This window comes from Corvus kubaryi, unplaced genomic scaffold (genome assembly GCF_017639235.1).
Source record: "Corvus kubaryi isolate FWS band 111438036 unplaced genomic scaffold, C.kubaryi_AGA036_p1.0 37397, whole genome shotgun sequence".
NCBI classification, from domain to species: Eukaryota; Metazoa; Chordata; class Aves; order Passeriformes; family Corvidae; genus Corvus; species Corvus kubaryi.
Genome location: NW_024581136.1, coordinates 7,893,495 through 7,906,746, shown reverse-complemented (window position 1 = coordinate 7,906,746; position 13,252 = coordinate 7,893,495). Strand labels below are relative to the sequence as shown.

The 13,252-nt window shown below is 40.9% G+C and overlaps 1 protein-coding gene across 6 annotated transcripts in view; it reads left to right on the top strand.

Annotated features, from left to right (window-relative positions):
• Positions 1–13,252, top strand: part of LOC121671019 (phospholipid scramblase family member 5-like) — a 75,538-nt gene that overhangs the window by 44,806 nt on the left and 17,480 nt on the right. For 4 of the 6 annotated variants that reach the window (XM_042042151.1, XM_042042152.1, XM_042042150.1 and 1 more), the window contains exons 2-3: positions 6,454–6,551; positions 8,554–12,345. The gene's annotated coding sequence lies outside the window, so the exon portion shown is untranslated. Of the gene's footprint in view, positions 1–5,078; positions 5,266–6,453; positions 6,552–8,553; positions 12,346–13,252 lie in introns of all 6 variants that reach the window. The other 2 variants (XM_042042149.1, XM_042042147.1) reach the window with 2 other exon arrangements.

Genomic DNA, 13,252 nt, shown 5'->3' with positions numbered 1-13,252 from the left:
CGTTGGTGCTGCCTCACTGGTAAGATTAGAAGAAGTCAAAATATGCTGAAATCTCCGCCCTATGAGATTCCCTGAGTCACCTTCAGGATGACAGAGCACTTGACAGCAGCTGAGATTTGGGTATTGCCACAGTGTCTCTGGTGTTCATTCACATATCTCATCTCCTGCATCAGCCCTTGGATCCCTGGAATACCTCCTGCATGGGCACAGATATGTGCTTTCAACACTGCAGTGTTACAGGCTGCACTTCTTTCCACCAGAGAATATATTTTTCTCCCATGACAAATTTTTCAGCTTTTGTATAGCTTGGGAGTTGTGATAAGAGCTTGAGGTCATTTAATGCTTCTGGGTTTTGCAGTTTGGTCATCCTTAGAACAGAGAAATGATACCCATACCATAATGGGAATTTTGGTGATTTTAGTTATAATTGTCCGTTTTTAAATGTATCAATGGCTAATGAGGAGAAAGTGATAGAACGTGGGTATGTGCAAATCAGAAGACAACACCCAAGCTGACAAAAATTGAAGGAAAATTCTTGGTTTTGGGAACAAAATATTCTTTGGCTGATTTCCAGTTGCCAGCTTTAGTTAAAATGTGAGCTAGTTAGTAGATGCATGTTGTCATCCAAATATGTATGTTCTACTCATCATCTTCACAGACAGACTTATGAAGGAGTACTGCATGGGCTTCCTGCTAGTTCTGTCGCACCATGGGCTTGAGTCAGGCTTTCTGATGAAAGAGACCTTGAAATTTGAGATTTTTGTACTTTGGGCATGCATGCTTCCCTGGAACTGCTCTTTCAAAAAATTTGCCCTTGGAGCTGTGAGTTACTACACAGTTGTATTTTCTAAATGCTTACTTTTAACAAGCATATGTAAAAAATATGAAAGCTACAAAATCTTCGCTGTTTTCTGGATTCATAAAAAAAAATGCATGAAGTAAAGAAATTAGTTATGCAAGAGACAAGAGTTTCTAGGTGGACTGGTTGACAGCTCCAAGCAGCAGGTAGAGAAAGAGCATTGCTCCTGTCCCTGGAATGGACTTACACTGAGCTCTAAAGCAATAGCAGTTCCAGCTACAGTAAATAAAAATGCACAGGTGTGTTGTCATTCAGAAATAGCTTCATATATATTGCACAGCAGTAAAACGAGATGGAAGAGTTCCTTAGTCAACTCGTGGAAGGGATTGTTCAGACAAAGCTGTAGGGAGCATGACATTTCTGTGGTTTTTCTTTTTTTCTTTTGAGATGTTCCATTTTCCTTCAAGCTAATTTTAACTCTAAACCAGCTGTGATTATTTTCTTTCTAAATCAAGTTGAGCCTTAAGGAGAAGGGGGGCAGGGAAACAAGAACCAAAAGCTGCAAAGTAGGAGCCCTCTCTCCTGCATGGGGTCTGCTGGAAAGCACAATTCCAGAATCCTGGTGAATGGTGGGAAAAGCTGCCTTGCTCTCCTGTGACAAATATACAAGTAAAAGGATTAAAAAACCCCAGAACAAACAGATCTGGGGGGGCGCCCCCCCGCAAATGAACAGCTTTTCAAAACCTTATTTTATGCCGCCTTCATATTTAGCATCCAATCCTGAGTACAGTACTGCTTTAGAGTACGTATATGTTCTTTTTCTGCTTCTTTGGTTCCCCTGTCACTTCAGACTGTCTCTCAGAAGTAATAATTTGTGTGTGGAAGAAAAAAAAGTTGAGCTGCTAACAGGATGCATATTCCCCATCCCCCGTAAAATAACCTAGGAACCCATGTAAATGAAGCATAAGGTTTGTAATGAATTGGGCTGATGGCGATGATGTGTTCAAGTGTATCTCCCAGAGTTCATTAACTTAATGTAATATACAGTGGCAAGAATGATACCTATGATTACTCCAATTAAAATTATAGTTTTGTGCTTTTCTGTGATGCAAGTTAGTGCTGTGAGAACATGAAACACACCTCATAAATGCCACCCAGCTGCAAAAGTGACAAAGTGAGCCTGCCAGCTTTTCCTAGGGGCAGCAAGAATAATAAGAATGGCTGCAACTGGCTTTTGTTACTGCTGGAAGCTGTGGAAGCTCACCAAGCATGGTAAGACCAAGGCAGTCAGACTGCAATAGCATTGCTCAACAAGTGATTAAAATACACTAGGGAAAACGTGGAAAAATATACTCTTAAATGGAAATGAAAATTAAGTAAATATCATTGTAAGTATATGGTGTGTGGATACCACTAAGAGAAGGCTGTAAGCGAGTGAGGATAGCACACCATCCTGCTCAAAAAAAGTATAGGATTAAAGCTTTGTTCTGTTTTGAGCTCACTGCTTATTAATAAAGAGTGGATGGTAACTGAGGAGATGAAGAGACTGTATTGTGAGATACCACAGAGCACGGCATGTGTGATGTTCCTTCTGAAGCCATAATAACCATTTGATTTCTGACCCTGAGGTGAATTTTGTGTACTCATATGCATGAAGGAGGTGAAAGGATGTGCACTGAGCTATGCCCTTCTTTCCAAACTGTGTTTTCAGAAGAGATATAATTGAGGCATAAATAAAATAACAAAGAAGGCTTTTGTAGACATATATTATTATTTCAAACTACCAACAGTTGTCTTTGCACTAGCTGGTATTTTAGAGTCCTGAATTTTAAATGGCACAGCTCTCCTTTACCACCTCCTGTAAAAAACACTCAATAGGGAATACATCTTAAGGGAAAATTCTAGAAACCAGATCTGTTCCAGGACTGTTCCAGAAACAGTCCTAGGAGCTTTGAGTTCCTTGCTCATCTCCTATTTGTCCCATGACATCTCTGAAAATAAAGAATACAGCTCTAAACCTGACATTTAGCAGTAGGTGAGTCCCCAGAACTGAGGGCCTAGGGCACGGCAGTTGCTTGAACTCTCCGCTGTTACGTGGGATGCCAAAAGGCCGCCCGCCCCCTGCTGCTTTCCGTTCAGAGGAATGGGAAACCTGTGGATAAATCACCACCTGCAGCGCGTGCTACGGACACCGTAAGCAGCTCTCACGGGCGCTCTGTAATTACACAGGTGTTCCTCTAACATTACACGATCAGATGGCTCCATCATGTCCCTTTCTTTCTCTGGATAATGCTTCTGTAGGTGTCGGGAGCACTGAACTCTCCCCGTGTTCAATCAGTTGTGCCTTCGTGCAGTACAACCATCACTTCCTGATGCTCCTGGAGCTGGCATTCTTCTCATACGAGAGGTTGTCTTCTGCTGCTTCTTCAGTGCTATAATAACGTTTTGTGTTGTGAGCTATCCAAACCCATGGTGATTGCTGTCAGTAAGCATCTACACCTTCCTTCTGTTAGAGATTTCAGGCACTGCTGTTAGAAAGGTGCAGCTGGCTTTGTTCTCTTCAACAGAAGCTTTCTTGCTAGCATTTGGTGTAGCTGAGGTGTGATGTGAGACCAAGTATCAATGCATCCTTTCTGCATCTGAGGGATCTCTGTACTGAAAAGGAGAGCAGCTGGGTGGTATGATGCAATGCCAACTCTTTCAAAATTAAACGGAGAGCACAGTTATCAGGTGGGAGAACCACCGTAGTAGCAAATTGTTAGTTTGTTCCTAGATGTGGTTCAGAAAAATATATTTTACCAGAAAATGTTTCTGCCTTTCTCATTGTACTCTCCTTCTTCTCAGGATCACAGTCTATAATAAGCAGTGAATTTATGAATACTAAAAACTTGAAATTTCCTAAAGATTCTTAATAAAAATGGCTGATTTTTTTTTTTCCCTTTGCAAAAACCAAGCCTCTGTGCCATTTTACAATCTAATACTTTAGATTTTCTCCATTTCTCCTGGTTTTGTTTTGGCAAGCCTTTATTCAAACAAGAAACTGGTGAGGTCTCTTGATGACATAGAGGGTATCAAATCTCACCCTGAGAAGCTGGTGTTTATTCTGAAGTGGTCTAAATATTGTTCGTTAAAAAAATCTACAAAATCTGCCTTTTTTTTTTTTTTCTATATTTCTTAATAAAGGAAACAAGATTGAGGATCTGTTCTTCAGTTAACCTTTTCCTGTCAAAGTTTAAAATAAGTTTAGATTCAACAACAAGGCTGCTAATTAATGCCTGCTTTTTTTACCTAAATTTGGACTAAATCAAGGTGACTTTTATGCTTTAAAGGCTTCCTTCTTTGTGCCTGAAAGATCATTCCTGTAAACAAAAATTGTGAGCCAATTTTGAAATTACCTTTACTTCTGCTGTTTACGGGATCCTCAAACCTTCTTTACTTCAGAAAGCATGCAAAGGTTATAAAACTGTGCTTTGGGAGCACCTGTAGCCATGAGCACTTAACCCTCCCTCCACAGTCACCTAGCAGTGGCTGTGGGAGCTGTACTGGGGCCTAGACGGGGAAGGAAGGGTTTGTGGAAGCCACTGCTTTAGATACCTGTTAGTTTGTGCAACCTGCAGTTGTATTTCTTTTCAAGTTAACAATGAGGGAATATCTCCTGCTGTGCAGAGCCCAGGACTCTTAAATGGCCTTTCACATCTCTTCCTGAAGGTTAGTCCCTTGCTTTCTTTGTACATCACTCAGCAACAGATTTTTGGCCCTTTGCAGATTAATCTGCATATTTCAGAGCATGTAAATGGATCTAAATTAAGTTGCAGATAATAACATGCATATCCCATGCTTTGAATGTCCTGGAAAGGACTTTAGAAACATCAGACTATGTAGAACATATTTTTCTGCATTTATTTCTTGCATTGGTGTAAAAAGACAGGGATTTTGAGAGCTGGATGAATATGACAATAGCAGAGCATAATTTTAAATTGATAAATGAGAAGAACAAACCATGGTAACATAATGCCCCCTATGGTTTGTAAGGCAGTATGTACAACAGCTTTAAGGGCAATGCTTCCCTACATACCTTCTCTTAGAATCAGAATTATATGTTGTGCTCCTCAGCTAGAGAGGAAAAAATACCTGATTGGATTTTATTAATAAATAGGTCAGATACTGTTAATTCAGACGCTTTAAATCTCCTCCTTCTTTTTGGAGATTCAAAGCAATTGGATCAAAAGTGGTTTTGAATGATGTAGAAGCAGCTGAACTTACTGCACTCATTCGGCAGCCAGCCAGGGTGGGAAAGCATCCCGGGGGAAGGCAGGACCGGCCCGGAGTGAAGCTCTCTGTAATTGAGGGAACGGCCGCTTGATGGCAACATCCTACCGCACATGGGGACCGGTGCCAGGGGGACCGCGGAGCCGGGGACACGCACGGTCACAGGACACGGCATGGCTTCTCCAGAACGGCTGCACGTAAGGCTCTCATCCGCCGGGTGCTGTGTGTGTCTGGACGGAATGTCCGCTCACGAATTCCCTCGTTGGACGGTTTCCTTTAGCATGTTGGGGGTCCTTCAGGAAGCCGGCCCTTTCCAACAGGGTGGGCAGAACATGTTTGCAGAGTGGGGAGTCACCCCAGCAGTAAGTTGTGCAGGAGGTAACGTTTAAATAATGATAGGACATTTTGCTGATAAATTAGTGCTCGTTTTTTGTCCTGCTACCCCATGTCCCATTTAAAGGCAAGCCTTCCCTCTTGTTCCCTCCTTCCCTTTATGGTCTCATGGTGCCAGTGAGGGCAGAAGCAGCATCTCAGACCTGGGAGAGAAGCAAACCTGCCCGTTCGAGCACTGTGGGGGGAGAGCAGTGCCCGGCCAGGCAGCCCTGCCCTGCACCTGCCGGGGATGCCCAGGGAGCTCCATGCAGGGCAGTGAAGTGATCCAAGACCGAAACTGGATTAAATTAATTATGCCCACCTCTGAGCTGTGGATTGGGAAACACCCTAGGACTGGTTCTCTTTCAGTTCCCACAGAGCTCACAAATTCACTTTTAAGCCTTCCCAGTGAGAAAAGAAACGGCTGATCCTTGTATGGTGGTGGGCTCAGGGGAGACCCACAGGTGCCTAGCAGTGCACATGTAAAGTGAGAAGAAAATCCGTGAGGGCTGTTGCACGTCTCCAAGGAGCCCTGAAGAAAATGTGTACAAGCTAGATATTCAAACAAGTTGGCTTTGTGTCACATGGTGGAGGAGATATCTCCCAGGCCCAATGTTTGAAGATCGTGTCTTGGATCGTTTTGTGTTTCAAGCCTTAATAACCTCAATTACGCATTTCTATTTCAGTAATTACTGAAAAAGTCATAGTTATCATATATTTATGTCTTTGCAATCTGGGTGCTGGGTGGGAGGGGAAAATACAGAGGCAAAGTGAGAGTCACCGGCAATAACTGTTGCATGTTGTCAGAACATAATGAAAATTACTTTGGTCTTCTGCTTTTAAGATGGACTTCTGCTAGTAAAGTGTAGGCAGACTGATTAAAGAGTAAGTACAATTAGAACTCTGGAAAACCCCAGACATTTCATTTCACTGACATTTTAGGATAATATGATGATAGTAATATATAATAATATAATGATTATTATTATAATAAGCCTCTTGCTACCTTTCAGGTGCTGCCAAGTGCATACCTGGAGCAGGGAATGCCTCTTCCTCACTTCTGCAACAGTCATTTATGTGTTGGGGCTGGGACTGAAAATACATGTCACAGGTAAAATTGCCACAGCTAAGGTTGGACAAATGGTTGGTATTTCAGCTACTGGTCCATGGGCATATATACAGTTAAAATTTAAAATCCATGAAAAGACATAATCACAAGGTTTGTGAAAAATGAGGCAGTTTTCCTTCTCTTAATGATGGGGATCTCAAATGAGTTGAGTTGTCAATGGGAGAGCAAGAGGTTATACACTTTTCCATAATCTATAAAGCTTCTTCAGAATCATGTCATTAGCTTTCCTGGGGCAGAGCACAGCAGAGCTAATAATGCAATTATGGTTCATGTAGTTAAAGTATGCTATTGATATTTTTTTTTTCCCAGGAGGCCTTAATTTCTGGCAGTTCTAATCATCTTCATTGTACAGCTGTATGGATTCCGTGTTTCACTCTGAGGGAAATAAAATTGCAAATAAATACCATCTTTCCTGATGTCTCTGTAAATGCCAGATTTAGTAACCATTAACCAAATGTTGGAGTCTATAAAATGTAATGTATAGTTCTGTGTGTGTATATATATGTATAGAGAGAGAGAGGCCACATTCACATACCAGTCACCAAAACATAACCAGAGCAAACTATTATGCTGGAATAAACAAGAGTAGAATTTCCTCTAATATTTCATTATTCTCATTTCTTGCTGCTGTAATTAATTACATTTTCTGGTTTTGGCATGCTAGGTCTCTCTCTGTCTTTCTACTGTATTCACGCTGTAAGTATTAGAGTAAAATAGTATAATTACCACATAAAAATGGTGTGTGTGTGTTTAGCAGGAGGGAGATTCTTCTTTTAACTTCCCATTCTTTTGAAAAAATCTGGAACTTGGAGTTCTGTATCTTTACCTGATACACAATGAGAGCTGGCAAGCGTAGGTTAATTAAGATGTTATTTATTCTATTATTAAGCATTAATTTAGTACTCCCATTAATGAAAAATCACTTAAAAAATTCTATCTGTGCCAATCCCCACTACAGCAAAAATACCAATCCTGAGATGTTGAAACCCTAATTAAAAAACATAAAATATGAAATAAGGATGTTGCCTGCTTCTGTGGTCTCAGTCTTCCATGATGAAGGTTCTTCTGAGAGGATAGATTATTAGAGCAATGAATCTCTGAAGGGACTGCCCTGTTTTCTTTTGTGGGGGGGAAAGTTTCTCTGAACTTCTGTATTTCTTCTGAGTAAACTACCAAAGACATTACAAAGCCTTTAGAAAAGACACATGATAAAGCGATGATAAGGCTTGTTAATAATTTTGCTGACATTCATCCTTCTTTAACATGCCTGGGACATAAACAGTAGGAAATAAACACAGAGAATAATTGCTATTAGGTGCACGAAGAAAAAACAAAGGTATGAGAGGGACATGCTAATTAGGCTTCCTTGATGGACCACATGGAGATGAAAAGGAGATGAAAATAAAAGCAGACAAAGCTGAAGTATTTAGACAGCATTGCAAGAAATTGTTGTCTGTGACAATGAACTCTCCATGATCTTAGTCTTTAGAGACGATATCCATCATTTTCCTGCATACATCAGAGGCAGGGTAGCACCAGGGTTTCACTTTGGGGTCCCATGGGATATCCAACAGTACTGATCAATCCTAAGAGAGCTGGGACAGGGAGACAGCTGGACCAACTTCCCACCAGACTGTCTTACTATGGAAATAGAGCAGCTCCTGCCATTCCCCTCTCTGTGCTGGCTGGAGGAGAGAGGAACTGTGCAGCCATCAGCTGGCAGACGTGTTAGGGAAGTTCACATGGCTTTTCCACGTCAATGCATATTTTTAAGTTGTTCAACTCTTTCTAAAAACTCTATTCTTGGTAATTGTTTTTCTGTTACGTAATAACTGTTTTGGCTTCTATGCTTCAGTAAAGCATTGAAAATACTCAGCCTGGGAGTTTGAAATACGTAAGCAAAATGCTGTCAAGACATACTAATTAGAAAAATTGTGCACACACAACCTCCTAGTGTTCACTTTTGCTCTCATTTGTTTTACAGATGGTGTTAGGTCAAAGAAGCAGCCTGTCTTTGCAGGACAAGCAGTTCTGAAGTTCCGAGCATCTCTACATTTTCATCTATGCAGAAGTTTTCTCCTTAGCCTTTTTTGCTTACCTAAGCCATTGGTGATTTGCTTACGGTTTCCTCTCCTCTTTTACTTCGTATAACAGGAAACATGCAAAGTGCTTTGCTGGAATCAAAAGTACAAATTTGTTGCTTTTGGAATCAAGAACAAATGGAAAAACTTGTGGGTTTTTTTTTTTCTTTTTGTTCTTTGCCAGTAACTGACCTGTGATACAGGAAGAGAGGAATATAAAATAAACTTGGAAAAAAGAATTAGGTTTCCACATCTGCTTTAAGCAGACTAATGCATGAACATGTCTATAAAAATGAGTGATGGGACCAGTAGGACCAGTAGGAAAGTGGCCACTCAGTGACCACTGAATGGTCCAGGCAAACTGAGGCACAAAATGCCTGCTGTGCAGCTTAGTGTCCTGGATGAGTTCCTAGGATTTTATTTGACCCAGTTGGGATGCTAATGGATAACTCTTATTATATGGTTTTTCTGGAAAACCACAGAGGGTAAGGATTGTAATAAATTCCATGAGTTACCCCTATTGGTTATCAGTAGAAAATAATACGAAAAATAAAATTACCTGGAATTCTGCAAGAACTACTTTTTTTAGTGGGCCACTAACACCCCTTCAGTAGGTAGAATGTCCTAAATGCAGTAAATGAAAAACCAAAAAATTTTCAAATTAAAAGAAAACACTAATAGTTGTGCTGTACTATTGGGTAGAATTTCAAACCATTGATACTAAATGTAGAAAACAAATTGGATTGAGATTCTTAATTCCTTTTATTATTTTTTTAGGGGATGAAAAGCTTTATCAGAACTAAGCTCATCTAAAACTTATTATTCTTTCAGTATGCTAATTAATAGAGCAGGATCATGGATTTGTTAATTAAAATAAGATACCTCAGGGAAACTGAAATTAATTTTGCTGTCCTGATAGAGTTACCATTACGCCATTAAATCTTATGGATGTCTTACCCATTTCTCTTCTTTTCCTTTTCTCAACAAGTAAAAAAATGTTTTATTTAGTTTGAATTTAGAATCAGAATATTGAATGGTGACTTTCTGAAAAAAGTGGAGAAGATCAACCAATAATCTTGGAATAGCTTGGTTTTCCAAAAATGCTAGAATGCAGCCTTCATGTGAGTGTCAGGACTGATCACCTCGTGCTCTGAATGAGCACAAAACTGTTCATCTTTGGATCACCAGGTCTGAGCTGCTCTGTGTAACTTGTTAACAGTCACTTCAGCAGCCTGCTAGAATAACCTGGTAGTGTTGGCTTATATTCTCCAGAGCTAGAACTAGCAAAACTCAGCTGCTGGGCAGGCATTGTAATGATTGCTAAAGATATATTGCACCTTAAATGGAATGTCTTCCACAGATGGAAGGTGGTATCTGACAGCAGATCCTGTGGTGCACTGGGTATGTCCGTGTTGGTGATTTAGTTCATACAGAGTATTTTAGGGGAATCTCCTGGTCATCCCTACCTGCAGTGCTTGAGAGTAGTTTTGGCTCAGTCCTGCAATGTGCAGACTGATTCCTGCTAGTGGGACCAAATTGGAAGATAAGCTCCAGGAGCACACCAAAAGGTGTTCAGCTGAAGAGCCACCCAAGAGCCGAAGCAAAGCCCAGAGGCACCAAGCACGGTGACCCCTGGGTGTCTCCTCTTTGTGCAGGGTTGCTGCTGCTGTGCTGTGCTCTTGGTTAACAAGGGTAGAGTTTGGGTTGACCAGATCTCACCTGGACCTGCCTTGGCAGGAGCTCATACTGCTGGCCTGAGAGTTGATGCCAACCTTGATTTCAAAGTTAGTCATTTTTCCAGAAGGAAAAGCACCTGGAATATCCTCAGTGTTTTCTGATACTCTGACTTTTCAGTACTCTTGCTTCCAATTTAGTTTCAGAGGAGAGAAAGGGAGAAGGAGGGGTAAATGTCAGAGAAGTACTAGTTTTTCTTCTACAGCAAAGCACAATTCTTCTAATTTTGCTTGATGAATTTTCAAGGCCATCAAAGAAATTCTCCGTAATCACCAAGAGTGTTAATTGCAATTTGTATCCAAGACTTCTGTCATTCAATGTACTAGAAGACAAAAATAATCTTACTAATATACCAGTGTATACTGTCTACTTTATTATTTTATTATAGGCTTAAATGTGTGAAATTTAGTTAGAGACAAGCACTAAATCTAATTTTTAGGGACTGCTGAGCACTTGCAGTTTGGTTAGTCCTGTAAAAGCTTCTGACTTCCCAGGAAGAATGTCTGTTGTTTGCTTTCAGCCTGTGAAGCGTTCAGAGGCATTGGTTACATGTAAGGACAGGCAGGATGCAGTTCTGTTACTGTTCAGTCTGTGTTTAATCAGCAAACAGAATTTGGGGTGTTTTGTGAATTTCAGTTGAACTCAGCAGATGGTTTCAAGTAAAAATAACAACAGGTGAAATTAATTTCAACCTCTCAAAATAGATTAATGACAGTTTACTAAACTAAGCAGAAAAGTATCCTAAAATATCTTTGTTTCCAATACACACTTAAATCAAGTAAACTCTGTGCCTCTAGTGTGCTCTTGCTACAGAGCTATAAAGTTATTCTTTCTCACACTCAAACTCAATTAATATTAAAGGATATTTATCTGGACCAGAATAGATCTTCAGGATAGATTCACCTTCAGGATAAATGTAAAAAGATTCCCTGAGAGTGTTCATTATTTACAACAAAATCACTCGGAAGTGAGAGACCAGTTTGAAAATTTCGCCATGACCAGTGACGAGTTTTGGTACAGGTTTTGGCGCAAGACATACTCAGGTCTTCTATGCTGCTCCTTCCTGGCCTTATTTTTTGCTTAAATCGCATGGTCTGCTTACATAAATCAGTCTCTTGATGGCCACACCTCCTCTACTTGCATTCTAAAACCGCTTAATGTGATTAAAGTCTAAATATTTGGTTCTGGTGTTGAATTCAGATTTTGGACTGATTGCTTTGTGCAGCTGTTTCAGAACTGGTAGGAAACCAGAACATGCATGAGCTTAGTGACAGTGCCACAGCCCCTTGAAGGTTGTGTTTTCATAAGAACAAGATTTTAGAGAGTATTAAAAAAACCAAAATCTCAATGCAACAGAAACCCACCTCCAAAAAAAACCCCTGACAAAACCAAAAACCAAACACATCTGTTCCCCCAAAACCTCCCAAACAGACAAACCCCATGCCAAGACTTTCTTTTTTTCCCTGTGTCACGATTTGGTATGGAACCTGCTTTATGAATTTCCAGTGGATGGTTGTATTTTGCTGACATCTATATTTAGTTTCTGATCCACATCAATACTTGCTGGGGGTAGCACTAAAACTTTTGATACATATTCAGTACCATGTGCCACCTCTAAACACAAATGCTTGAAAGGTTTCTTTCCTTACACAATCGCTTTAAGATTGCTATTTTGATCCCATTTCTCCCAGTTGAGTTAAATGCAAAATAAAGATCAGGTTGCTGGAGAGTTGTTCTGTTAAAGATTGCGTTTTGCTGTTAATTGGTGCACGACAGACGCCTTGTGTAACAGCTACCTGACAGTGCTACCTCAGGAGGCAGATCCGCAGCGTGTGCGCTCCGTGCGCTGCCGGCGCCGGGACCTGCCTGCGGAATTCCAGCGTGATTGCAGATGTCCTTGGAGGGGAGGAGTTCCTGGAGGCACTAGCTGAAGCAAGACGCCTCACAAACAAAAGTTCAAGGTGAGAACCCTACTAGATGCGGCTGATTTAAGAAATTGGTTATTTTTTTTTCTCTCCAGTGCAGAAAGCAGTACTGGGTAAAATAATGTAACTTGGGGCTTGTAATTGCACGGGGTCACACTCTGATAGTTACGATCATGCTCAGCATTTCTCCCTGTGCTAAAGGGAAGATAAGGGAAGAAAGAAGGCTATAATATTTCCTATTTTTTTAAAAAAAAATTTGCAATAACAATGTGTTTTAATGCTGGTCACAATTGATATTTTGAGGAAAGGAAATTTAGAATGGAAACTGATTGGTGATGACCCCTCTCAGCAGCAGGGAAGCTCAGGCTTTGCCTAGTGATGTTCAGGTGCATTTCCTGATGCTTGTGTACTGCTCTTAGGCTGCTGCTGGATGGCACAGGGTGCCCCCTGGCTGCCTGTAGCTCATGAAGGGCCGGTGGGGAGGAGCTGAGCTCTCTTGCCTGAACTTGTGGAGATTGTGGAGACAAGGGGAGGGGCAGTTTCTTCTTACCTAGAGGAGTCCGTAGTGATACAGTGGGGAAAGGGGAGTGTCATCTTCTCCCTGCTGAGTACAAGGACAAATACCTCACACCGGGTTTGTGGACCAGTTTTCTGAGCAGCAGGGAGCAGGACGAGAAATCAAACAGCTTTTCCTAATACTTTGAAATTTGTTACTGTCTCCTGTTTTTCTCTGAAGCTGTTTTTTGTGAAACCATTGCCATATTCCTGCTGTGCTGCCTGTAGAAAATGGAAGAGTGATTAGGCTCCAGAGAAACAGCATCTATTCTGAGCCATATGACATTTTTACTCTCTTGATCCACCTGGTTGACTATTACTACAAGCTTTCTGGAGGAAAATCTGTGTTCTGTTTCTGTGCTGGGGACAAGGGTGTCTTAGTCCATGG